The sequence below is a fragment of the Lissotriton helveticus genome, chromosome 3_1 (genome assembly GCF_964261635.1).
Source record: "Lissotriton helveticus chromosome 3_1, aLisHel1.1, whole genome shotgun sequence".
Classification (NCBI taxonomy): Eukaryota; Metazoa; Chordata; class Amphibia; order Caudata; family Salamandridae; genus Lissotriton; species Lissotriton helveticus.
Genome location: NC_136061.1, coordinates 1,648,919,581 through 1,648,945,195, shown reverse-complemented (window position 1 = coordinate 1,648,945,195; position 25,615 = coordinate 1,648,919,581). Strand labels below are relative to the sequence as shown.

General features: G+C 46.9%; 1 protein-coding gene across 5 annotated transcripts in view; it reads right to left on the bottom strand.

Annotated features, from left to right (window-relative positions):
- HACD2 (3-hydroxyacyl-CoA dehydratase 2) overlaps positions 1–25,615 on the bottom strand; it is a 162,158-nt gene that overhangs the window by 134,934 nt on the left and 1,609 nt on the right. Inside the window, exon 1 of one of the 5 annotated variants that reach the window (XM_078682410.1) lies at positions 5,455–5,603. The exons of 3 other annotated variants lie outside the window; for them this stretch is intronic. The gene's annotated coding sequence lies outside the window, so the exon portion shown is untranslated. Of the gene's footprint in view, positions 1–5,444; positions 5,604–25,615 lie in introns of those variants that run through there. One more of the 5 variants, XM_078682408.1, reaches the window with a different exon arrangement.

The window sequence follows — 25,615 nt, the reverse complement described above, 5'->3', positions numbered from 1 at the left end:
GTAGTCCACACAGAACCGGAGTTCAGGTGTGGCTCCCGGTGCAGCAGCCTTTGGGACCAAGACCACGGGGCTGGACCAAGGACTGCTGGAAGACTCAACCACCCTAAGAGCAAGCATCTTGGAGACCTCCTCCTTGATGCAGGCCCGGACCCTGTCAGTCACTCTGTAAGCTTTATGCTTCACAGGTAAGCTGTCTCCTGTGTCCACATCATGGACGCACCAATCTGTGACACTAGGAACCAGGGAGAACAGATCTGGAAACTGCCCCAGCAATTGGCGGCAGTCTTCCTGTTGCTCAGGGGTCAGGGTGGGTGAGAGGTTAACTCCATCCACTGACCCATCTTTCTCACAGGCCACTAAGAGGTCAGGAAGAGGCTCAGACTCCTCTTCCATTCCATCATCAGTGGCCAACAGCATGCCCACTTCGGACCTTTTCAAGTGGGGCTTGAGGCGGTTGACATGGAGGACCCGTAAAGGATTCCTGGGCGTCTTCATGTCCACCAAGTATGTCACTGAGCTCTTGCGCTCCACAACCTCAAATGGGCCTGTCCACTTATCCTGAAGTGCATAGGGTTCCACTGGGGCCAAGACATACACCTCTTGTCCAGGCTGAAGCTCTACCAGAGTGGCATTCTGGTCGTACCATCGCTTCATCTCCTCCTGGCTAGCTTCCAGATTTGCCTCAGCAAGTTGTCTGAAGCGCCTGGTTTGGTTTCTGAAGGCCAGCATGTCGCTATATACATTCTGGGGAGGTTTCCTGGGAGATTGCTCCTTTACCAAACTCAGTGGTCCTCTCACGGGGTGACCATACAGCAGCTCAAAGGGGCTGAACCCTAGAGACTTTTGTGGCACCTCGCGGTATGCAAAGAGCAGGCATGGTAAGAGGACGTCCCACTTACGCCTCATTGGACCTTCCAGGCCCATGATCATGCCCTTCAGGGTTCGGTTGAATCTTTCAACCAACCCATTTCCTTGGGGATGGTAAGGTGTGGTGAACTTGTAGGTTACACCACACTCTTGCCAAAGGGACTTCATATACTTGGATATAAAGTTGGTCCCCCTGTCGCTCACCACCTCTAGAGGGAACCCCACTCTGGAGAAAATTCCCATCAGTGCACGCCCCACCACGGGGGCCGTCACTGTCCTCAGAGGGATGGCTTCAGGGTACCGGGTGGCATGATCCACCAAGACCAGGATGAACCTGTTGCCCATGGCTGTCTTGGGGTCCAGAGGCCCAACAATGTCAATACCCACTCGTTGGAATGGAGTACTGACCACAGGGAAGGGTTGGAGGGGAGCCTTGATCTTCCCTCCGCTCTTCCCACTTGCCTGGCAAGTTGGACAGGTCCTACAATGAGCATCTGAGCTCTTGTGCATTTGGGGCCAGTAGAAGTGGGTGACAAGCCTGTCATAGGTCTTGTCCATCCCCAAATGTCCTGCTAAAGGCACATCATGAGCCAGTCCCAGTAGGAAGGCTCTGAACTTCTGGGGTACCACCAGCACACGGGCTGACCCAGGTTCAGCAGCCTTAGGCTCTGAATACAGGAGGTCATTCTCCCAGTACACATAATGTGTTTTGGCCTGAACACCATTGGCCTGGTCTGCAGCCTGCTGCCGCATACCCACGAGAGAAGGGCATTCTTTCTGCTCCCTGCATAATTCCTCCCTGGAGGGGCCTCCTTCTTGCTGCCAATGGGTCAGCTCAGGCAGGTCACCCAGTTCGGCAATCTGTTCCCCAGTAGGCTCCAGGGCATCCCCCTCAAGGTCTGCTTCCTCCTGGACCGTGGGAACTTCAGGGGCCGGTTTCCCGCGCACCCTGCGCCTTCTCCCTAAGGCCGGTTCCTGGGCCTCTCCTTCAGGCCCCAGGACCTCTTGATCACCCCTACTGGCTGCCATTGACCGGGTGGTCACGCACGCCCAGTCAGGTAGACCCACCATCTTCAGGTGAGTCGTCTTCTCCACCTTTTCCCAAGGGGAGTCCTCCAAGTCGTTCCCTAGCAAACAGTCAACAGGCATGGCTTTCCTCACACAGACCTGCAGAGTACCAGAGACCCCCCCCCACTCGAAGGGAACTTGAGCCATTGGACATTGGCTCTCAGAGTTGTCAGCATTGACAACCCTACAATAGGCATGGGGTACAACCTGCTCTTGAGACACCAGGTGATGCCTCACTGCAGTCACACTGGCTCCTGTGTCTCTAAGAGCCTCAGCTTTCCTACCATTGATGGTAACCACCTGCCCATATTTTTTAGTGTTAGAGGGCAGGTAGTTTGTAGGGACCATCTCACTGTCTCCTAGCGAGACTAGGGTCATCTGAACAGGATCTCCACCCCCCGGGACCATCACTTCTTCTCCTAAGTGAACACTGGTCACTTGTCGGGGCGGAGCACCAGTGGGTGCTGGTTTTCCAAACAGGCGACACTTGGGGTCACTGGCTATGTGCCCCGGGTCACCACATTTGAAACAATTGAAGGGCCCCTTTGGAACAGGTCTACCTGTCGGGGCCCCATTCTGCTTTGGGGGTGGGGGAGGCTGAGAACCTTTCTGCTGGTCCCCTTGGGGATTACTTTGGGGGCCTTTTTGGAACCCTTTCTGTTTTCCCTTGTCCCCCCCACTCTTCTGCTGGGGACCCTGCCCACCCTTGGCGGAGTCTCCCACTGGACCCTTGTGGACCCTGGTGCTGAGCCAGCGGTCCGCCTCCTCAGCAAGCTTCCTCGGGTTGGACAGCTTGCTATCAATCAGGTGCTGGCGTAACTCAGGAAGACATTGTTCAGGCAAGTGCTCCCATGCAATTAAATCAAAGAGACCTTGAAAATCATTCACTTTGTTACCCTTCACCCAACCATCCAGTGCTCTGCAAAAAAAAGTCACAAACTCCACATATGTATTCCCAGGCCGCTTATTACACCCCCTAAACTTCTGTCTATACATTTCAGGGGTAAGCCCATACCTGGTCATTAAAGCTTCTTTCATATGGGGATAGGATCTCTGGTCTTCAGTGGGCAAATCTAGCAGGGTGTCCCGCCCTTCGCTAAGGAACCTTCCCCATAACCCCGCTCCCCAATCCTTCTCAGGGACCCGGTGGGAAAACATGGCTACCTCATATGCCCTAAACCACTGTCCTATGTCATCCCCCTTAAAGAACTCTTTAACTACATCTTTGGGGATGTGCACTCTTGACTCTACCTGCACCGGCGCTGCGCTGCCACCAGAGGGAGGATGATCCAAGGTTTTCTCTTTTAGACTCATCTCCCTCATTTTCACATCATACTCCAATTGGAGTTTTCGCTCTTCCAGAGCCATTCTTTTGCTTTCAAGCTCCATTTGGCCCTTTAAATTCAATTCTGCCAGTTTTATCTCATGATCCCTGGTTGCCTGTCTGTCTGCCAGCTCCTCTGGCGACAGGCCTCTGCCAAAGCTAAGAACGCTGTCTGGTTTTTCCAGACTCACAGGATCCACAGGTGCACCCTGATCCTCAGGCGCCTTCCTAGATTCCATCCAGGCCCTCAGGGCCTTGTAGAGCTCAGGTTTGTTTCTGCACCCCACGTGTGGAACCTTGAGTTTCTTGCAGAAGAACTTCAGTTCCTTTCTTGTGTAGTCATCCAGCTTTGATTCATCCCATTCTAGCCCCTGCGCACCAGAGGCTATGGATTCTCCTCCATCAATGCTGTTTGTGCCAGGCATGATTTCAACACTAGGGATCTTCTTCTTTTAGCAAAATTGAGAACCAAAAAAGTCTGTGGCTAAGATACTGGACTGTAATCACTTATGCAATGGTCAGTAGCTAAGGTAAAACACTGCAAATGTAAATTCGCGATCCTCACCGCTGCGTCCAATGTAGGAAGGGGGAGTCTCTGCTTGTCGCCAGTGCTGCACTGCGCCAACTAGAGACTCCCCCTTCCTACAATAACCATAGGAGAGTAGATAATAAAACATATCAAAACACCACACACCAGCCGGAGGCCCAGGTTGATGTTTATAATACCGGAGCACAGGAAAATGTGCACACATTGGAGCCCAGGAGTACGCGCAGTGGGGGGAATTCGTTGATAAACATGCGTGGAGCACAAGGCAATTTACTCACAGAGAGAGAGCGAGCATAGGGAGATGTGTACCGGGAGGGTACTGGAAGAGGAGACATGTGGAAGCACAGTGTAATGTACCTAGACTTTTTCTTATCTCCCCATCCCCCTTTGTTGCACTGCTCACGTTCACAACTGCCACTGACTGCACTGAGAATACCAAGCCAGGCTTTGAACAATCAAAGCAAGGGAGCCAGTTTCCAACAAAGTAGTGGTCCGTACCGCCTCGAAAATGTTTCCATTTGCCCTTTCCATATTTTAAAAGTTAGGTAATTCCTCAACAGATTTCCCCATAGAATTGGAACTTCAACTGGCGCATGCCTGGCTACCGCTCTGCAGAGGCCAGGGATAGGATGAGCACGTAGTAAGAGCACATTTAAGACAGTGACTGGCCCTGTCAGAATCTCGCGCTGCCTCCAGCCTCCCTCCAGAGCGCGCAGTGCTCCCTGTTAATCCCAGGGGAGTAACAGCCTAGATCAAAAACAGCAGGGTACACATACATTAAGCGCGTAGTTACAACAAACAACGCATACCCAACATGTAACGACTGTCAACATACTTGGTAACATGTAAAAATCATCAGAGTCCCGCGGGGGTACTTACAATAGCGTAACTACTCTAGAACTCCGCGGAGTTCCGTGCAGCAGACAGTGAACTGGGCTCGCGGTTGAACAGTAGTGTTAACAAGTGGGGGAGAATCGACATAGTAAAGGGACTGAGACAGGAAACGCTACTGTGGGGGCCATGATGTAACGTGCAAGTCTCATCAGTGTCAAAAGAAAAGCATTGAAAAAATACGTAGAAAAAATGGTATACAACCTTAACAACGCAACTTTTACAACGACATACCATTACCACGCATTTTTTACAACGCAGGAACCATTACAACGAAGTGCCATTACAACGCATGTATTTACAACGCAGGTACCTTTACAACGCATACCATTACAACGTAAGTATTGGTAAGTATATAATTTTATCTAACTTATTATAAGTTTGGGTTTTTGGGTAAAGGGGTATTTTTAGGGTTCAGGGTCAGTTTTGGGTAAAGGGGTATTTTTAGGGTTCAGAGTCAGTTTGGGGTTTTTGGGTAAAGGGTATTTTTAGGGTTCAGGGTCAGTTTTGGGTTTTTGGGTAAAGGGGTATTTTTAGGGTTCAGGGTCAGTTTGGGGTTTTTGGGTAAAGGGGTATTTTTAGGGTTCAGGGTCAGTTTTGGGTTTTTGGGTAAAGGGTAAAAATGAAATACAATTAAATTTAAATTACATTAAATTAAATTGATTAAATTAAACTAAGTTAATTACATTAAATTAAATTATATTAATTTAAATTAATTTACATTTAAAAAAAATATTATATACTTACCAATACTTACGTTGTAATTGTATGCGTTGTAAAGGTATCTGCGTTGTAAATACATGCGTGGTAATGGTACTTCGTTGTAATGGATCCTGCGTTGTAAAAATTGCGTGGTAATGGTAGGCGTTGTAAAAGTATGCGTTGTAACGTCATACATCCGAAAAAATACATTCAAACAACAACACTAATCTATGAAGACACAAAAAAAGAAAAAATGTAAGTCAGTGAGAATGTCACAAGTAACATTGAAATTCCATGCGGTCATTTAGCCCATAACAGAGAACGCATCACTGACTCCAATTACCCAAATAATTCTCGCATACATTGTCAACAAAGAAATATTGTCTCTGGCTGTAGAGTTAAGCAATTGAAAGACAGGATCAGTTTCAAAGTCTGTTTTAAAATACAGCTGATGCTAACTACCCGCCGCATATAAACCCCTGACTCACACACAGGCACACTCACATTTGTTCTCTTTCTCGTTACTCCTCATCTCGCGTCATACGCTGCCATAAGAGACACAATTAGTGTTGTGTAAACAGCGCCAGTCTTGCACTGTTTACACAAAACTAACGGGCTGTCGAAAAGCAGCGGTGTGTGTCTTTGTCAGGGGGAGGATTGTGAAAGGAATCCTAGTCCCCATGCTGGCGAGCCCCACCGCCACACACTGGTACAAATTAACCACTGAATCAACCTCAGGGGAGCACTTGATGATGCGCCTCTGAGGAACACTGAGTGGCGTGCCTCATGGCAGCGCCTGGTGCTGTACATCAAGGCACTGGATGATGTTGTTCAGGGCCATGGGTTGTAGATATTAGCGGCTCTGTGATTTGCAGTGAGGGACAGGGTGAAGTCAGAAGTTGTATGAACACATGTGCAATATAGCACACACTTCGATGTGCTGTAGTCAGGCACACAGGGTGTTATCATAGAGGGCTCAAATTCACCGCATTCTGTACTACAGGCACACGGACAGCGGGAGGGGGCGGGCAGGCACACGGACAGCGGGAGGGGGCGGGCAGGCACACGGACAGCGGGAGGGGGGCAGGCAGGCACACGGACAGCGGGAGGGGGGCGGGCAGGCACACGGACAGCGGGAGGGGGGCGGGCAGGAACGGGAAGACGGACAGTGGGAGGGTGGTGCGGGAACGAACGGGCACACGGAAAGCACTCACCTGGACCTGGACTTCCTCCGGCGGCGGTTGGCCGCGGAATGACGAAAAGAAACCTCGACGAACAGAAAAATAAACCCCGCCCACCGCCGCACTGACGTCCTAAAAGGGGCCGGATGAGAAAAATTCTCAGAAACGCCCACGAGTCGCCTCGCGGAATGACGGACGCCTCTGTTTCCCAATGGCTAGCGTCCATTTATGGAGCTAGCCAATGGGAAACAGAGGCGGGACGAACATCCATACTGGTCCGCAGCTTTTCGCCAGGCGAAACCTAAAAATGACGAGATTGCCTAAATTCCTGAATCGGTTTGCAGGGGCGGTGGGTGACATTTGAAAGTGGTGGGCGCAAAGTGATTTGCATACAGCACCGTAGCGAGCGAGCCCGAACCCCAAAAGGGGGGTTTTGGGGGATAACCCCCCCCAAGAACATTTTGAAAAAAAAGGAAGAAAAATCGTGCATTTTCAAGCAAATTTGAGAAAGCAGGAAGGTTAATAAAGCAATTGTGAAAGTGCAGTTATTACATTAATAGATGGCATAACATAGGTAGCTGCTTATTCAGTATAACCACAGAGCTTCATACATTCCGTCCTATTATGCTCAGGTGCTGAATTCAGACTTTCATGGAAATCTCAGCTCTAAGAGTATAAGAAGTTGCACAGCAGTTCTAGGGTAATCCAACAAAGACTGTGTGAAAACATCATAACGCTCCAATTCTTTCCTTGCAGTTTGCATGCAGCTCTTAGATGACTGTTAATAGCTCGCTGTTGTTGTATGTTAGGATTTTAACATACAAACTGCAAGTAACAAAAGCAGTGACTCACCACTGACCTATTTACATCATATGCATTTAGTGATCTGCATCAGGTAAATGTTCTTTGCAGCAGGCACATTAACCTCCTGCGCTGCCACCTGCTGCTATTTCACTACTTGGACCACAACTTGTGAAATGCAATAATAAAATTAAGTTCATGTTTTTTTAACTTGTAAGCAGTCAAAGGTTAAACAGCCCAGTAGGTGACAGGAAAATATTTAGCCCGATTGCTCTATATAAAACTCTGAGGGAAAAATAAAGCTAACAGCTAGGCCTCTTACTATGAATAGTATTGTAAAGGGTGGGAATAGGCCCAGATTTCAAACCATAGCACTATGGGCTATCAAACCCTGGTATCCAGAATATTGTTAGAAGTGGTGCCCTTCTCCGTCATTACACACGCAATGGGCCACCAGCCAGAGATGTCCCTTCTCCCCCTCCTCCTTTGTGTCCTAATGATACACCTTAGAGATGACAGAGAGCTGACAGGCCTCCACTTTGCGAGAGATCACAAAGTAATGCTGTTTGCTGATGATGTACGGCTAACCCTTACCAACCCGGAGGTCTCACTTCCACAACTACAGCACCAACTAGGTAAATTCGAAAAGGTGGCAAGCTTTAACGTTAACAAAGCAAAATCCAAAATTCTTAACCTAACTCTCTCAACAGTGGAAGTAGCGAACGAAAATACAAATCCAAGATGGGCAACCAAACATATTGCCTGCATACTTGGTGACAATCCAACATCTACATTACCCCTCTACGCAAGTAACATACTCCCAGTGCTGAGGGAAATACAAAGCAGCAGACTTAGGAGATGGGGTACACTCCCAGTGGCCTCGCTTGGATAACATCAACGCATTCAATTTGAATGTCTTATCTAGACTTTTATTTCTATTCTGAGAGGGGCAGAAACTGGGGCTTGAAACTGAATGAAGCAAGAAGTGCCCTGCTGAGAAGTTTTGCTGTGCAAAGATTTCTAAGGCCTGACCTCTGAAGACTGCACCAAGTGAACCTGCAGCCCTGTGGATTACCTTGCTGCCAAAGGACTAAGAGTGGACTCCCTGCAAGCTACAGGTTAACAGAGCTCACCTGGACAGTCCCACAAAGAATTCACCAGTGGATTTGTAAGGGTTTTGTTCAAGAACCCTCTTGGAGATTCCAGAACCTTGGATTGTGTGTGAGATACTTTGGGACCCGCAAGCAGACTTGGACTTCCTAGCACTTAACAAACATAAATCATGGGGAATTAAAAAACAGGATGAGATTTCCTTTAAATAGGCATATGTTAACATATTTTTGTAGTATAACACTAATATGTACTTATGAGTGTAGTGTTTAGTTATACATGGCTGCTTACTTTGCTAAATTGTGACAGGCATCCATGTATGCATGTTCAAGAGTTAAATAAACACAGAAATATACAATTTTACGTCTCCATTTATTCTCAAAGCACAAAATAAACATTGAAATATATATCAGTTATATAGGCAAAAAAAAATATGGATAAATACAGACGGAAATGTTAATAAAATAAATACCATAACACCAGGAGCTCTAATCATGATGGATAATCAGGGGGATACGTCCACACCACGGGGCTGTGTTAAAGCCATTTACACACACAAATTAAAGTCGAAAATAGACAGGCTGAGCCTTGCAGGGGGAGATGTGCGCCTTTCCGGAGTAGAAAAGGCACTTTTTAATGCATTTCCATCGGTTTGCTGAATTAGATATAATTTACGGCAAGGCCTAAACTGAAATGTTCAGATTGGGGTGGACCACCCACCTCGGTAGGAAAAGAGCAGAGACACCCGGAAGAACTTATTGAAAAAATAGCACAACTGGCAAAGACGGGAAACACCAATCGCATCGGGGTCAAAACATCACGACATCGCATCGTCGTTCACATCGCATGCTTTTAGTACGCATGCTACGACGGCGCGATGTCATTAACATCGCATGCAATTACAACGCATGCGATGTTAATGGCATTTTGCAACGCTGTGTTAATGGCAAACTTCGGCAAAGCTTCGCTTTTCCTTGTACAAATGACAGGGCTGATTGTAATAAAAGAGGCTTGCCAATACAAAAACGTCACAGTCGGTCACATGAAAGTTCGGCAAAGCTCCGCTGAAAAACATTTTAAAAAGTCACAGTCTGTCACATGTCACATGCCATTAAAAAATGCAGCGGCTATATAATTATTTTATATAGATGGATGAATGCATGAATGGTGCATGTTTGAGTGCTGGGTGGGTGGGTGTGTGGTGGGTGGGTGGGTGGATGGATGCATGAATGAATAATGGATGGATGCATGTATGGGGGCTGGGGGATGGATGGATGCATGTATGGGTGCTGGGGGATGAATGGATGGCGGATGGATGAATGGATGGCTGTCTGGATGGATGGGTGGATGCATGGGTGGATGGATGCATGGGTGGATGGATGCATGGGTGGGGGTGGATGGATGCATGGATGGGTGCTGGGTGGATTGATACATGGACGAATGGATGGATATAAGTGTGGATGGGTGCTGGGGGGGATGGATGGATGGATGGATGGATGGATGGATGGGTGGATGGATGGATGGATGGATGGATGGATGGATGGGTGCATGCATCGTTATGTCCTAGACAAGTTACAATAGGTACCAGAAGGCTTTTAACTAGAGTCTCAATTTTCAGGTAAAAATTATCCCGAAGCACCTGTAGCTTAACCTGCCTGCTATGATTACCCTCATGATCCATGTAAACGTGCGCTCAATCCTGCGAGAATGGGGGTTTAGAATGTTTCAGTCTTGGACCCACCCTTTCACTTTTTTCCTTTTAGCAGATAAAGGTGCTGGTTACAGGGGAAGATGTTCATGACTAGCCGATATATTAGCGGGGATTGGAGCACAAGTACCTGGGTCAGAGTAGTGCTTCCAACGCCGAGGGAGGAACAAGAACCAAACCCTTCTCCTGGATAGCCACAGCCGCAGCTGGGGCAGCATAATCTGATGGGGAGGTTGAGGACCAAGAAGAGATCAGGCAGTTAACATTGGCCTGCATGGCTAATTCCTTTTCCACAGTAACAATTTCCTCAGTGAGTGCCCCCCACCACTGAAGAAAATTATGAGAGAATAGAGCACTTACCTGGGGCAGACTTCACTGGTGGGCCCTCATTCTCAGAAGAAGATTCTGCCAGTGCAACATCTTTCTATTTGCCCATTACACAAGACCCCCAATGGGCTAGTGAAATGTGCCAACTGAAATAGGATAGGGCCTGTTCCAGTCATGTTCAGGTAGAGACGGGCCCACCCTTAGTGCCGCTGGATGACTCCAGGTCCTTTATGGTGCAGCAGCAATTGTGGAAATAGCAGCAGTAACTGGAATGCAGCAGAGCACCGGCCCCTCCTCCTTGGGTCTGAGCAGTCTGGGACTTAGAGCCCCCTCACTAGAGCCGCGACAGCAGATGTGTAATCATTCAAGAATAAATCAAATTGTACGTCTGACATCATAACGTTGACAAAAATTCTAGCATTCAAAATAAAAATAAATGTCATTCCTAGGCAGACGCAAACGTTTAGGCTGGGAAAGACCACATATGTAGATGTGTGATCTAACTATCGATTTATTTTTTTCTACGTTAGATTTATAATTAAAGCGGGGCAGGGCTCAAAGGCTTGGGAATAATCCCTAAACACCTGGCACAAACAACCGGCAAAGACACCCAAGAGCGCATAGGAAAAAAATAAAATAACAAATAAATATCTGCTGCTCGTCCACTTGGTTCAAATAAATCCGTTAAAGTTGTCACAACTGTGTCACGTGCATGTAAACGTAAATGATGGGAAATGTGCGTCACGTGAGCAGAATAGGGACGTAAAAGTATATATGTGTGTCTCAAGAGGGACTCGTCAATAGAAGTTTTTTTCCTGGTTGTTGAATATGATGCCAGGCTTTCCACGATTCTGAATCAGGGTTGGCTATGAAACTTGCACGAGGTTGGAAAAAGTGCAAAAGATGAAAATGAAGGAGGCGGGAAGATGCGTTTGACTGATGGACGGCTGCTGGAGACCCGGGTTAGAATCCCAGGGTCAGCACTTGTGTAGAAAAAAAAAAAGTTGTGAGTTGGGGGAAAGTACTTTCCCTGTTTATTCCAGATTTCCCGAAACTGTGTTAGGGGTAAACCGGTAAAGAAATGCGGGGCTAAGACCGAGACAAGAGCAGGGCATCGCGCTTACACACTGGTAGCATTTTCGAAGTTTTGACAGGGCGCATTCATGTGTTTTTGCCAGTGTACTACGGCCTTAACAAACCTAACAGGCGCAGGAGTAGCTGTTTGCACAAACATTTTAACATCGAGGTCATGAAGATTCGAAGTATATGGTGTTCGTAATTTCCCAAAAGGCAGGTATCACAAATTGGATCCCCGCCCATCCAAGTTGTTTGATCAGACACGTCAGCAGAGGAGGCCATTTTTCAAATGGTACGCTTTTCACCTAAGAGATAAGTGCATCTACATGGTTTGCCCCCTCACCCACTCAGTCTTAGATGCGCCAAACTAAGCATCAGTCTCCACGTACACCGCTGACATAAAACCAACACGCGACGTCTTCAGCTGCATCTGTTACCTCAGTAAAGACGGACTCAGTCTCACCGTCTTCGGCATCTTCGTGGAAACTTTCCATAACTTCTGCCAGCGGCTCCTGCTGCTCCTCTCGCAGCCCCTCCAGGCACCGGGAGGCTGTGGGGGGTGGGGGGGTCACACACCGGGCCTGGGGGGCTCTCGACGGGGTCTGCTAGCTTCTCCTCCTGCCCGGGGTCGCGCCACTCTGCCCTCGCCCACCCACGTGCGGCATCGAATAATGGATGTTGCGCGGTGGACCAGCCAATCCTGGCGCTGCATGCAGCACCAGGATTGGCTAGGGGGGCACACTGTGCACTCGCCCTGGGCAGCCTTTGAAAACCCGGCCCGGCTGTAGCCGCACCCTCAGCCCCTTCTCTATGCCGAAGTGTTTTACTGGCATCGGCGCATGCGCGGGCAAGTCTCAGCCCGGGAGTCTCATGCGCGCAGTGCTGGCCTGCTGCAGACTGTCACTCAAGCAGCTGTAGCAGACCAGCAGCCCCGCCCCCCCCCACCCCCTGCGCACTCCGACCGCACCATGATCCGTGTCACTCTCGCGCTGCGCTGTGTAATTATGTATATTAGCTTAAGCTTAGCTGCAGACAGTGCCACGGTGTGTCCAGGGCTTAGTGGGGCTACGCCCCTATGCCCCAATGGACGCACCGCGGCTGTCGGTTTGTGAATATCCCGACAGTGTTACATAAAACGCTTTTTAAATCCCTACAAGCATGCTTACTGATCCGGACGTGAGCAGGTAAGCAGCTGTGCTGCAGATGGGAGAGACTGGTGCAACCATTTGAAGCAGCTTTGAAGCAGCGGACAGGAGACTGTACTATTTGTGTGCGCAAGCGCAGTTTGCACACTACTGGCAGTTCCTGCAACGCTATCTACCCGACTTAGCGGTAGAGGCGGATGATGTTCATCCAGTCCCCCTCACGGCAATGCTACTTTACACTCAACCTCTGAATCCCAGCATACACATACACAAACACAGTGAGCTGCACTTCCCACGCGTGGCGGGAACTGCAGGTTAGGGCAGGCAGGGAATATCTGTATGCACCAGACCTGTTGGCAAATGCAAACCCCGACATCTCAGTCTCCCAGGAACAGGGGTCAATGGCTACACAGGGAGGCTGGGGTTGCCATACTAGGGGACCTTTACCCAAGCGGAACACTTATAACCCTAGAAGCCCTCACGGCAACAAAAAAAATTATACTGCTATGCTAGGTTTTGTATATGCGGGAATGCATGCGTCGATTAGGGCCATGTACCCGGAGTACCCAAGAGAGCTGCGGGTACTTAACGCGTTACAAGTACTGCTGTCCAGGGAGGATAGAACAGTCTAATAACCAGGTTATATACCATTTCACTTGTTGAAAATTCGATGGTTACATCTGTGGCTTATGAAAAATGGATTGCACTGTTGGACACACCGTTGGTGTGGGATGATTGGGTGACGTGTTGTGCGCTAACCGGACGCCTCACAGCAAATTGTAATCTCAGGATAATACATTTTACATTTATTCATCAAATGTACTTTTTGCCCGAGCAACTACACTGATATGGGCTGCGGGGTGATTCGCATTTTTTACTGTGTGGTGTAGAGAGCACAGGTTTTAAGCACCTTGCCTGGGACTGTGTGCCTGTGTCATATTGGGTCATTGTACTGCAACATTACTCACAAGTAATTATAGAAAAGGTGAATTGCGCCCTGCAAATGTTTACTGGGATTGCTTAAGTCAATTAAACCATGCAACCGCAAATTGGTAGCTATTGCGTTGCTACTGGCCAAGAGGTTAGCAGCAAAGAATTGGGGCGGGAAGGCTGGATCTACACTGACCACCTGGTTCAGGGATGTTGACCAACTGGACATATTATGAATGCTTAGGAATTACCTGTCTTCTCCGGGCCAAAAGATAGATTGTATTGTATTTGCATTTATATAGCGCTTACTACCCCTGAAGAGGCGCTTAAGCGATTTTTCGGCGAGTAGCACGCTCCTTCGGAACCTACAGAGTTTTAGTGTTGAATAAGTGGTGGTGGTTAGTCAGTTATTTGGATTCGGAAAAATAGCAGAAGGATAGAAGAGGGAAAAAAAGGTTTGCATTTATATAGCGCTTGTTACTCTTGATGAGGTGTTGAAGTACGCTACTCCGGAAATCCGGAACCCATAAAGGATTAGTGCTGAATTAGTATGGTTAAATCTGAAAGTAATTTGAGTGGTGGATATTAGTCAGTTATACAAGTATATATAGATTAAAGATTTTGATAGAGGTATAGGATGAGAAATAGGGTAGTGAATTGGATATGCTTTTTCAGGAGAAAAGGTAACAGACACACAGATCCAAGTACATGGAAGGTACATAGATGCACAATGGAAGTAAGTACATGTAGACCAAAGATGATTTGGGCTTCCACTGAATAGATGCCCTGATGTCCTCGGGGGGACACGGCTGGAAAAGCTGTAGCCTAGTAGTAGCCTACGAGCACCCGAATGTCTTTAAGTATGTTGAATACTGTAATTGTTTGTATGGGATGGGAGTGGAGGCACTAGGTGTCTGCATGTAAATTGGAATGGTCACAAATACCTCAGCTGAGTAGCCAACAAGAGTCAAACTGAACTAAATGTACTGCAATCTGTGTTTGCATTATGTATTGTATGTCGTTACTCATGTTGAACATGTTACACTGAGTTGGTATAATGAATACAGATGTATTGTGCAATAATGATGAAGATAAACCCCCCCCAAAAAAAACATTTCATAAAAATGCTATTGTGTATTGAATGTGAGTTTTTGCTTTGTGGATTCGCAAAGTCAAAAAGAGGTTAAACAGAAAATGAACCAGTGTTCAGGAAAATAGGGTGGCTCTTAGAAGAGCCTTTGTGTTTATTGTGTGTAGATGATACTACACGTAAAACAGGATGCAGTCTTTCAAGTGAATAATGAACATCCTGTTGCCTTTCTCTGTGAAACGAACCCAATCAATTCTATAGGTACCGTCCATGTCAAAGCATAACATCTTGTGGTATATAGAGCCCATGTCTGGACTATTGTAACAGCCTATACTTAACTACGGGGAGAGGAGTTGGCCTAACGGCTAGGGCGCTCGACCTCGGACCCGGGGATCTGGGTTCGAGTCTCGGTAACAAAGCCAAAAAGCTCCTGTGATTCTGGGCAAATCACTTAATCTCCCCGTGCCTAACATGAATGTGTGTCCGTCCTCATGTAACGTAACTGGTGCTATGTAAAGCGCTCGGATACCTGATTCAGTTCGGGTCTAGTTCGCACTATGTAAAACTCTTCAAAAAAAAAAAAAAAACTATTCATAAGAAACATCTTAACAGATTACAGATGGTGCAGAATGCGGCGGTCAGACTGCTTACAGGCACTCTAAGGTTTACTTCGGTTAGAAATGGCCTACATTACCTTCATTGGCTTCCGATAAAACAACTAGCTCAATTCAAAGCTCTTTGTATGGTTTTTAAGTCCCTGATGGGGATCGGCCCAGAAGACCTAAAAAAGCGCATTCAATGGTATGTCCCTGGGAGAATTCTGCTCTCAATGGAAGCAAAGAGGGTGATCGTTCCTACAGCAAGAAAGGCTAATTGGGGTGGAAGGAGCTTTGTCCAAGGAGCCACCAATGCTTGGAACGACGTTCCTTTACATCTGCCACGGAGCTCCTTTAATTCAGGAAAGGTCTGAAAACTTGGTTGCTCTCAGTTTAGTCTCAGTCTGGGCTCAGGGGCTACTGGTACAAGTTAGACAGTGCTCAGCGCCAGGACACCCTTGGGTAACAGTGTGCTTTATAAGCCTAAATAACATAATATAACATGTTATAGCCTCTGAGGAATTCAGAAACAGTTTTATTGACATGTTTCCTGGCTTTGTCTATCGGTGGACAGAATTAATTGGACCACTTCCATTTCTGCCCTTGGGTCCTAAGGCAGTGTGAAGGAAAAGTGCCATTAATTGAGCAAAGCGGTACAGGGGTGCGGGGGGGTGATGGACGGAGCATCTGAACCAAACACTCACACCCAGTCAACAGATCTGGGTTTAACCCGTATCACCGTTCTTTAGCCCACTCTGCCACCCCAGTTCAGGCATGGTCATATGCAAATCAGTCTGACCCTGTGCCTCGTGGGAACAGTCCAGCCCGAACTGCCAAGCCATGCCTTCCCTGGATTCAAGCTTCCTAGGACCGGTTTCTGGCATTACAGCCGTCTTCAGCCAGGCTTACTTGAATCCAGCGGCAAAGTGAGCAAGGGACTCACGTCTGAGCATACCCTGCCCACTTATGGCGAACAAAGCGGTACATGTAATGCCAGAAACCGGTCCTAGGAAGCTTGTTTCCGGTCCAGGGAAGACATGGCTTGGCAGTTCGGGCTGGACTGTTCCCATGAGGCACAGGGTTAGACTGATTTGCATATGGCCATGTCTGAACTGGGGTGGCAGAGTGGGCTAAAGAACGATGATCGATTAAACCCAGATCTGTTGACTGGGTGTTTGATTGGTTCAGATGCTCAGTCCATCACCACCCCCTTTTGTACCGCATTAATTGAGCAAAGGTATCCTTCATTAAGATTTCCAGCCGTACCCCAGTAAGTGTGCCTAGCGCATTGTCTCCACAGTACACAATCATGAGGTCTGGATGTTGGCAATATGTAATGCTTTCAAACAAAGGCAGCAACTAATGCCACTTTAACCATCTCTGGGAAACCCAAGTAATGTCAACATTAGGCAAACCCAATTGCCGGTCAATGCCACTCTTTCTAGCACACTCTCTAGCCCAAAACACAAAGCTATGACCCACAATCCGGCCTTTAACCATTTTGAAGGCAAGGAGGAGTAGCACACAGGAGAAGGCTGGTGCTGAATGAGACATTTTTCAAAATGAAAGGCAGCTGAAATGGAGTTCAGCATCTAATTTAAAAAAAAAAGAACATTTAATTGGATGGTGTAAATATGCAGTGAGCTAAAATTAGGTAGTTCTTTAGCAGAAAATAAGTACATCTGTGATTGGTTCTGAAATGTTTTTTAAAATGTTATCCTATTTTGGATATGCTTATTTTGTAGTATACTTACTACTAAAAAATAAACCCTAGAAATGACCTGAAAAATTTACAGGGACACTATACTTTGAAAATAGAAATTGAAAAACCTTTGAAATTACATGAAAAAAATCAAAGGTTACAGGAACGTTAGTTAGGCTCAGAGTTCCCTCATACAGAACACTAGAAATTCAGTAGTTATAGTCACCTGAGCCAACTATAACCTATGCCCCGCAATGCACTGCTTATGACCTCACATATTACATCACTTGTCCCCCGGAGCCCAGTGTATTTTTTCTTTAAGAGACTGAGGTCATGTGGCCCCTTTCCCCGAGCCTTCTATGGGCCCGCTTACATGCAATGTCCCGGGGAGCCAAATCCGCACTCCCCTCCCCAAGGTCATAATATGTTCGGGTAGGGGGGGGGGGGCACGTGGCTTGCCCCTCCCCTTAGGAAAAAGAAAGGCTCTGAGGGGATGGGGTACCCAGGGCCAGGCCTTGTTGCATACCTCCCACCACGCACGACCGTAGGCTGTGCACAATGTGGGGTTGGCTGCATGCAGGGGTTGGCCGCAGGGGTTGGCTGCCCCCTCCCCTTCCCCCGCGGCTATGCATAAAAGGCTTATGACCGCACCCCACATATTACATCACTCATGACATGTTCTATGCCATCATTTAAGACATCACTGACATCCTCTAAACTTCTTTTGCACACATTGCTCTATAAACGGGTATACCATTAGAACTATAAAAGCAAGTGCTCAATAGATCAGAAGAATATGAAGCATCTTTACGGCTATCAGACATACACACACTCACCCCGTAGGTTAAGCAAGCTTGTATAATTTGCATCATTAACCCTATACCATACACTTCATGGGTAGCCGAATTCATGTTGACAATTAACCACAGATGAAATGGTAACCTATCTTGCACACAATGTTCAATCTGTATGCAACGGTTTATGAAAAACCAAGTTCCCCCAGATACTCAATCCCTGTTACATAACTAATGCCCTACTACGGACAGTCTTTACCGGTATCAAATACCTGACAGCCACTCAACCCACATTGAGAAGTGAAATGGCTACGAGTATAAAGTAGGTACTGAACACTGTTTACTCTATGGAAAGAGTATACTCTGTACCAAACGGTTTGTAGACAGTGAAACTCTCATGAGTTATACACCACACAGTATTACAAAGAATCTACTAAGAACTGTGAACAATCTATGCAAAACTGGTCCAAAGAGTGACTTTTCACTTAAAATAAGGGTTTGAGGGTGCTAAAGATCATACCACCTGCAGCCTTCATACTGTAATGAAGGCTTTACTGATAGCCGATCTTCTGAATCAACACAAGCACATGTACATAGGTTAGTACGGGGTCCACACACACACACACTTCTGTGTTAAATAGAAATGGTCATACAGAGATGATTCTGTCCAATAACTCAAGTCTGTTTACAATACTTAGTATTTAGCAGGTAGAATCTTTACCCCAAAAATTGTGTGGAACATAACGAACATGTCAAAAGCACACGGAGTTAGCCTCAAATACAAAGATTTCCAGTGTGCTCAATACCTCTACACACCTATGGTGCATTAGGAGATCTTGTTTTGTAAACTTACACCAATTAGCTGGAGACAGGCTGTACGAAATTGGGTAAAAAAGATATATGTTAGTTACTTGCCACTATGTAAACTATAAAACAAACACACATTTGATGAAGTCATGAGGGGCAATTATGTCATTTGACATGTCATGAGGGATATCATAGAATGTCATAAGTGAGGTCATACTCAGTGCTAACTAGAACTGGTAAATTTCTGTGTTTTAAGTTCAGAATGTTATGGTCACTGACTAATTTACCCAACTATAACAATACTTTGGGGGCGTGGCCAAGCAACATGGCCGATAGGATGCGTCCATGAACGGCTCACCGCGAGCCCTCAGCTATCCTGCACCATCCTGTGCTATATTTGCCTGAATCCCCCTGAAGATACCGCTTCAAGATGGAGGCGGCATTGCTGAGTCCAAGGGGGTTGGTCTGTCTTGTGGCCTGATGGAAGCTCCTGGAGGGTGGAATTATCAAGTGGGGCCGGAGCAGCCGCAAGGCTTTTTTTTTTAAAAAACTCTTTATTTGCGGCTGCATATTATAATTTACATCTTATCATTGCCTTTGACTACAGCATACAGTCCATTTTTATTTTTCGCCCCCAACATATCCCAACAGGCTAAATGCTGGTAATTGAACAAGTACCGTTTCTTAAGAGGTAGAAAACCAGAAATTTAAGTGCATTCGTATACTATGTGCAGGAAAGCATCAATTTGTTTAACATCATTATGCAGCACATCATAGTATGCACAAGTCATTCAGGACTGACCATAATTACACAAGCCCTTAACCCGTCCCTCCTCCCTCAACCTTCCCACTGCAGCCGCAAGGCTTGAGTGGAAGTGGCAGGACCGCCCCTCAGTGGAGCATCTAGCATGGTGCTGATGACCTAGGGCCAAACGTGCCTAGAGAGAGCACCTGGTCCCCAAGTGGATTAGCAGCCTCCCGCTGGTGCGGATCCTACCTGGGTGTAGTGCTTAGAGGCAGACATGAACGGCGCAGCCCATCCTGCGCCGGCGCATAGAGCCACATGTCAGACCGCCAGGGGGCATTCTCTGGACTCTTGCATCTGAATCCGTCCCCCCAACAGCATATGGCTGGGTCCAAAATGGAATGGCATGGCTCGCAACAAAAAGATGGATTTAACCAAGATCTGTGCCTGAGGGTGAATTCTGACAATGTTCAGCATTCCGTCCATCAACTTTTTGTGTTGCTCTCACACTGAGCTGGGCTTGACAATCATTTACTCATTTATAGGTGCCTTTAAATGATACACATACACAGAACTCAAACGTATCTACGCGATGATGCTTTTGGTGTCTACGAAGCCAAGCTTTAGCCTTCCCTGTTGGCCTTGATTTGCCAATAGTTGTAGCTATGCTGAACAACGTCTCTGATGCTATGAAGCATGTTTTTTACTAAATAAAAAGCTGTATAAGGCTGGCTGCGTCATTTAAATTATCCAATGACTTGTAGGAAGCGATGCAGGGGTGGGGTAAGTACACAAGGTCAGTGGAAGCACATTGCCGAAAACACAACTTGGGGTTAAAGTAACAACACGCGGACATGGAGGAGCATAGGTAGCGAGTGTAGTGGGGAAGACGTACACAAGGAAGGCATCAGGAAGACACATGCACTCTCATAGAGTACTTTATAAAAAAAACAAGCATTAGCAATACAATAGGTCTCGCATTTGCAAAAGTTTAAGCTATAGGGATTGTACAAGACAATGCCTTGTATTTACCTGTTTTTCTAATTAACACATAAATAAAAGGAATTGTCATTTACAATGCCAATAGCTCAAACTCTTGTAAAATGCAAGACCTATGGAAAGAAGCTGCTGCTATTGTCCTGGGCTGCTTGGAAAGTGAAAGCGTGCATAGTGCCCTGAAAGTTGCAGGAAAGCATGTAGTGCCTGCAGTAGGAGAAACTCATTACAGAAAATAGTGTTTACAGACCAAAAAAGACGCACCATGTAACAACTGAAGTATATGGGTCAATCTTCGTGGGAGGTTACAAATGAAGACAAGGCAATACTAAGGAGGGACTAGATCAATATTAAGAACTGCTAAGCATCTTGCAAAGATTTGAAAGTCTTGATTTTTTCTCTACTAAACACTTATAACAACTGCCCCCTCAAGCCCCTCCCCCCCCCAACCCCAGGCACCCACCCCCACAATTCGTATGCTTAACGTGCAGGTATGCTTTTGGGTTCACTGACCATAACACAAGACAGTCACATTATTTATGCTGCTTTGCATTAAATTAAAGGGTATTTAAGATGCTCTGGTGCCCTACAGTTGTAATAAGTAAATAGGTTTGTGCATAAACATATCTGTATTCCTACAGCTATCAATAATGCAGCCCATGGTTACTGCTTTTTCTCTCGAACTACCCATAAAAGTTGGCAACCTCTGGTAGAAGCCAACGGGTCTTTTCTGTGAAACGTGGGTGCAGAGCTGCCAATCTCTACATTATTGTTTAAAAAGAAATTAAAACATTTCAAAATACTGAACGAGAGGCAGGCATATCTAACAGTATCTCAGAGCTGTACATTAACAACTGTTTAGCAGAATAAGATAGGGGGAACTAGGAAGCACAAGCACTCTCATGGAGTGCTGAATGAAAATGAAAATAGTACCCTAATGAAAGCATTGGAAGGATAAAAGTCATCAAATCAAATGGATCTTAAAATGGAAGAAAATGTCGTCAAATATGAAGCAAGAAAATGAGAAAGAATAAGCCAATGAATGGTAAGCAAACGATGTGATGTAAGCCATGATTTAATTCACAGTCGACCTTTTGCAACCAGGCAATGTGCTGTCTGGATAACTTCACCCAAAAACTTGGCAACAACGAGCTTATGTAGGTATCTGAACAGCTTCAGGAGCTGAAACAATGTGCCTGACTCCAGCATGGCTACTCTGTAGACATTAACTATTTAAACAAAAATTCAAGAAAAAAAAAAAAACATGCCACATGCTAATTATGCAATACCTAAAACTCATGTCACACATTACACTAGCACTAAGAGCAGACTGCTAAGCTTCAGAGTGTGCACTTCAAACCATTGTTAGTAATGTCAACTCTGTTGAAGAGCTACAAGACCTACTTTTTAGGTCTCGTGACCTACAATGCGCGCAAGCGCATTGAGGGAGCGAGAATTCAAGTGCTCGAAATCCTCGTCAAACCAAGGGCTTCTTGCGCTGCGGTTTTCTTAGAGTTCACGTGAATCACGTGACAAAACAAGCACGCGCATTCACTGCCGCACAGCACATCAAAGGGCTTCGCCCAGCGTGCGCTCCGCGGCTTCTCCTCCCCTAATTGAATCATGGCCGGCCGTACTTTGTTTCCCACACGTTCTATTTATTCTCTCACCCAACGTCTCACGTCCTCTCTTTGCTTCCCGTTGTCCCATCTATCATTTGTTCGTTCTATCACTTCCTCGCGTTTTCTTTTCTCTCTCATCTTTTCTCTACTCCTCCTTCATCGTCCCCTTATTCATTGTCTCACTGTCCTTTGTGTCTTTGCCTCCAGCTCCTGTGTTCCTTGGCCCCTCTTTTACATCAGCCCCTCAGTCCTTTCTCCTTAATTTACCCCACACGTTCTATTTATTCTCTCACCCATCGTCATTCTCTTCTCACAGTGAACCCGTGAGCCTTTCCTCCGGTTTGTTCTCGCGCCCGCGCCTAGAGACACCACGTTCAGAATACAGGAAGAGAGCAAACACCCCTGCCAGGTCCTAGTTGTTTATTCTCACTCTCATACCACAGCACTCCTCCCCCACCCCCTGACACTGGTCCCAGCCACCATGAGCCAAATCTGAGACTTACCACGCTGTGTCAGGCCTAGAGGAACAGAAGGCCCACGGGCTTCCGGGAAACTATGACGCAGCGGCGCCATCCGCCTCCTTTCTCCCTTCCCTCAATTGAATCATGGCCGGCCGCAGGCCGGCCGTACTTTCAGTTTCCCGGCCGGCCGCTCTTAACGCTTGTTTCTCTTCATACCCATTGTCCTCTCTTTTGCCTCCTCTGCCCGTTTATCCTTTCTCTCAGCTTCCCTTCGTGCGTCCTCTCTTTGCTTCCCGTTGTCCCATCTATCATTTGTTCGTTCTCTTGCTTATTGCTTTTCATTCCTGTTTTCTCAATGTTTTAATTTTTTCCAGTTGTCTCTTTCTTCTGTCTCTCTTTACTGCTTCTACCTCTCTCAGTCCAGGTTAAAGACTGACGATTATAATAAAATATAGTAGCTCCTAATGCAGTGACTCAATATATTCAGACGGCACTGTCGTCAACGAGAGGATGGAACTGCTAGAAGACACTCTCTCTGTGTCCTAGTTATTTGATACTAGCATGGCACTGTTCGCCAGAGCCTCGCACTGCAGGGAAAAGTTGACCCTGGGCCCTGCGCAAAACTGAAATTGCTGGAATTGTCTCAGCAGTTGGCATATGTGACATTGCCAAAGTCTTAGCGATCTGAAAGGGCACTGCTAAAAGGAGTTAACGCTGCTGTAACCAGGCGCGGCATGGTGCACTGCCAGGGAAGCAGCTGACACGCCGGGGGAGGGTGATTAGAGAGGGGTTGTTGGGCCATAACACCCGGCTGCCATACACTCAACACTAGCAGAAGGTCACAACACTTCACAGTGAGTCACTGGCAGGGGCCTGCAGAAAAAGAGCGGAGAAGTGACGAGGATGCGCGAATCCAGTATGACTATTAAACAATGGAAATGATACTTGCAAAGTGTGCACCTCTCGACCTCCAAGTCGCTACTGATGGGCTGTGTCAGAAAATAGGCCTAGAGCAAAAGTTGCCCTCATTTGTTAATCAGAGAGCGGAAAAAGTGGCCCACGTTGGCAAATTGTGACAGTTTCAACTTTTAAAGAAGCCGAGTAGAATAGTTTTGCAAGGTATGAGAACGCATTAATTTGGGCTGGCTCCAGACAATGCTAGCTGAAATATCAGGGAAACCAAGAGTAACAAGCACTGGCGTTGCCAATAGGTCTCGCAATAGGAAAGTTGGAGCTATTACAATTGCAAATAACAATGCCTTTTATTTTTGTTTTCTTTTTTAAAAATTAAAGGGCTTTGTCATTTACAAAACCAACAGCTCCAACTTTCCTACTGCGAGACCTATTGGCAACGCCAGTGCTTGTTTAAATTAGTTTCCACTCATGGGAAACTATATGTTAATAAAGAAGATGACCCTGTGATGTTATATGCAGTAAAATGGCACACAATACCACTTTTGAGGGCAAACTAAACTTAGTTTCTGGCGACTCAACGTCAATGCCTGTAGTCGGGGCCAGACTTTGTTCTAAAAGCACCCTGGGGAAAAACAAATTTGGCGCCTCTTCTAAACCTCCTTCAATGGTCTCCCTCTCTCACTGTTACACATCTGCCTTTCCTAGGCGCTGTATACAAAAACCTTTACTATGACAAAGTAACAATGCTGCTTTTGTGCTATGCTGTGTTGGGGCGAGGGGGGGGGATGTCGTGCCTGTTAGTGCCCTTCCATTTCTGGTGCTTTCCAGCAGTTTTAAGATCTTCTTAGAGTTTTGTTGTTGCTCAAATGAGTGTAATTACTGATTTTTATGTGTTTCCTTAGTCTTCAGTGCTTGATTTTTGATCCGGAGAAAGTGGCACACAGTCATTGAACGTCACTCAGATTTAAACTGAAAATGTCATATAAGCAATCTGAAACCATTGCAGCTATGAAAAGCCTGCTACGCTGCCTGATGCCGTTTTACCCCATTATGTCAACGTAGCTCCAGGAAAACCTTCCTGATGGTATCTAATTGCTTTATGAATATCATTCATTCATTAGTAACATTTTTATTTCTGCTATTCTAGCTGTAATCATTACCTTTATCAGAAGATCCCTAGCAGCGCTTGCTGTGGAGCGAGCCTGCATGAGAATCAGGTCAATGTTCAGTGCGTGCCACCTTCCCTGCTCCCGACCTTGGCTAACCCCTTGCTACTCAGGTGGTCTTAGTGGGTGGGGCCTTTTGTGATCACGGATCAGTTAGGTCCTGAGTGATCACCTTAGCAGTGAGCAGCCTTTAAACACAAATCCTCCTCCGCACCCCCAACCTGAATCAATAACTCAGGATAATGGAGGTGAGAGGCTGGAGAATTTAATTGTGTGCTCGCCTAATCCTAGACTGCCTGGGCCCAGTTCACCCATGACCAAGGCTTGCCCTGCCTGCAGTTTCACACGTTTTAGACCAACTCTACTGCTCAGTTGGATTGGCTGAAACAGGAAACTGCGCTGAAGTTATTACAGACCCCATAGCAAGTACCACGAGAGGCACACACTGGGACCACAGCAGCCTCCTCTTCCTGAGGGCATGTCTGTGGGGGATGACTCAACACATGGGCATCCACTTACTCCCCTTACCTGACAGAGGAGCTGTCCAGCAGTCCCTTCTACGTCCATCCTGCAGAGGAGGACAGCCCTTCCCCAGCACCGCCCATGCTACTTCTACTACCGGTGCCACCGAGCTGGCAGGCTGGGAGCCCTGCAGCTGGTAGGGTCCGGCTTCCACCTGTCACAGCCCCGCGGAGCAGGAAGACCGCAGGCAACCACAGCATACTACCGACACATCGTGATAGATACAAGTAAGTGGAAAGAAGGGCCGTACAGGGAGCAGAGGGGCTGCTGGTTAACAAAAGCCAGCGAACTTCACAGCAAAGGGCTAGCAGGCAGAGGTACCATTCATAGTTGAACGCATGGGCACAAGACAACGCCCCTCTCCCTCTGTGGGAAGAGTGCACATCTCCTGTCCTTCGTACACGCAGACAGGGAGGGAGAGAGGAGTGAGCGAGCAGGAGTTGCGCTAATGCCGCGAGGCAGCCGTACGCGTGCACATGTCCTGTCCCCCTTCGGCCAAGAAACGGACAACAATAGATCTC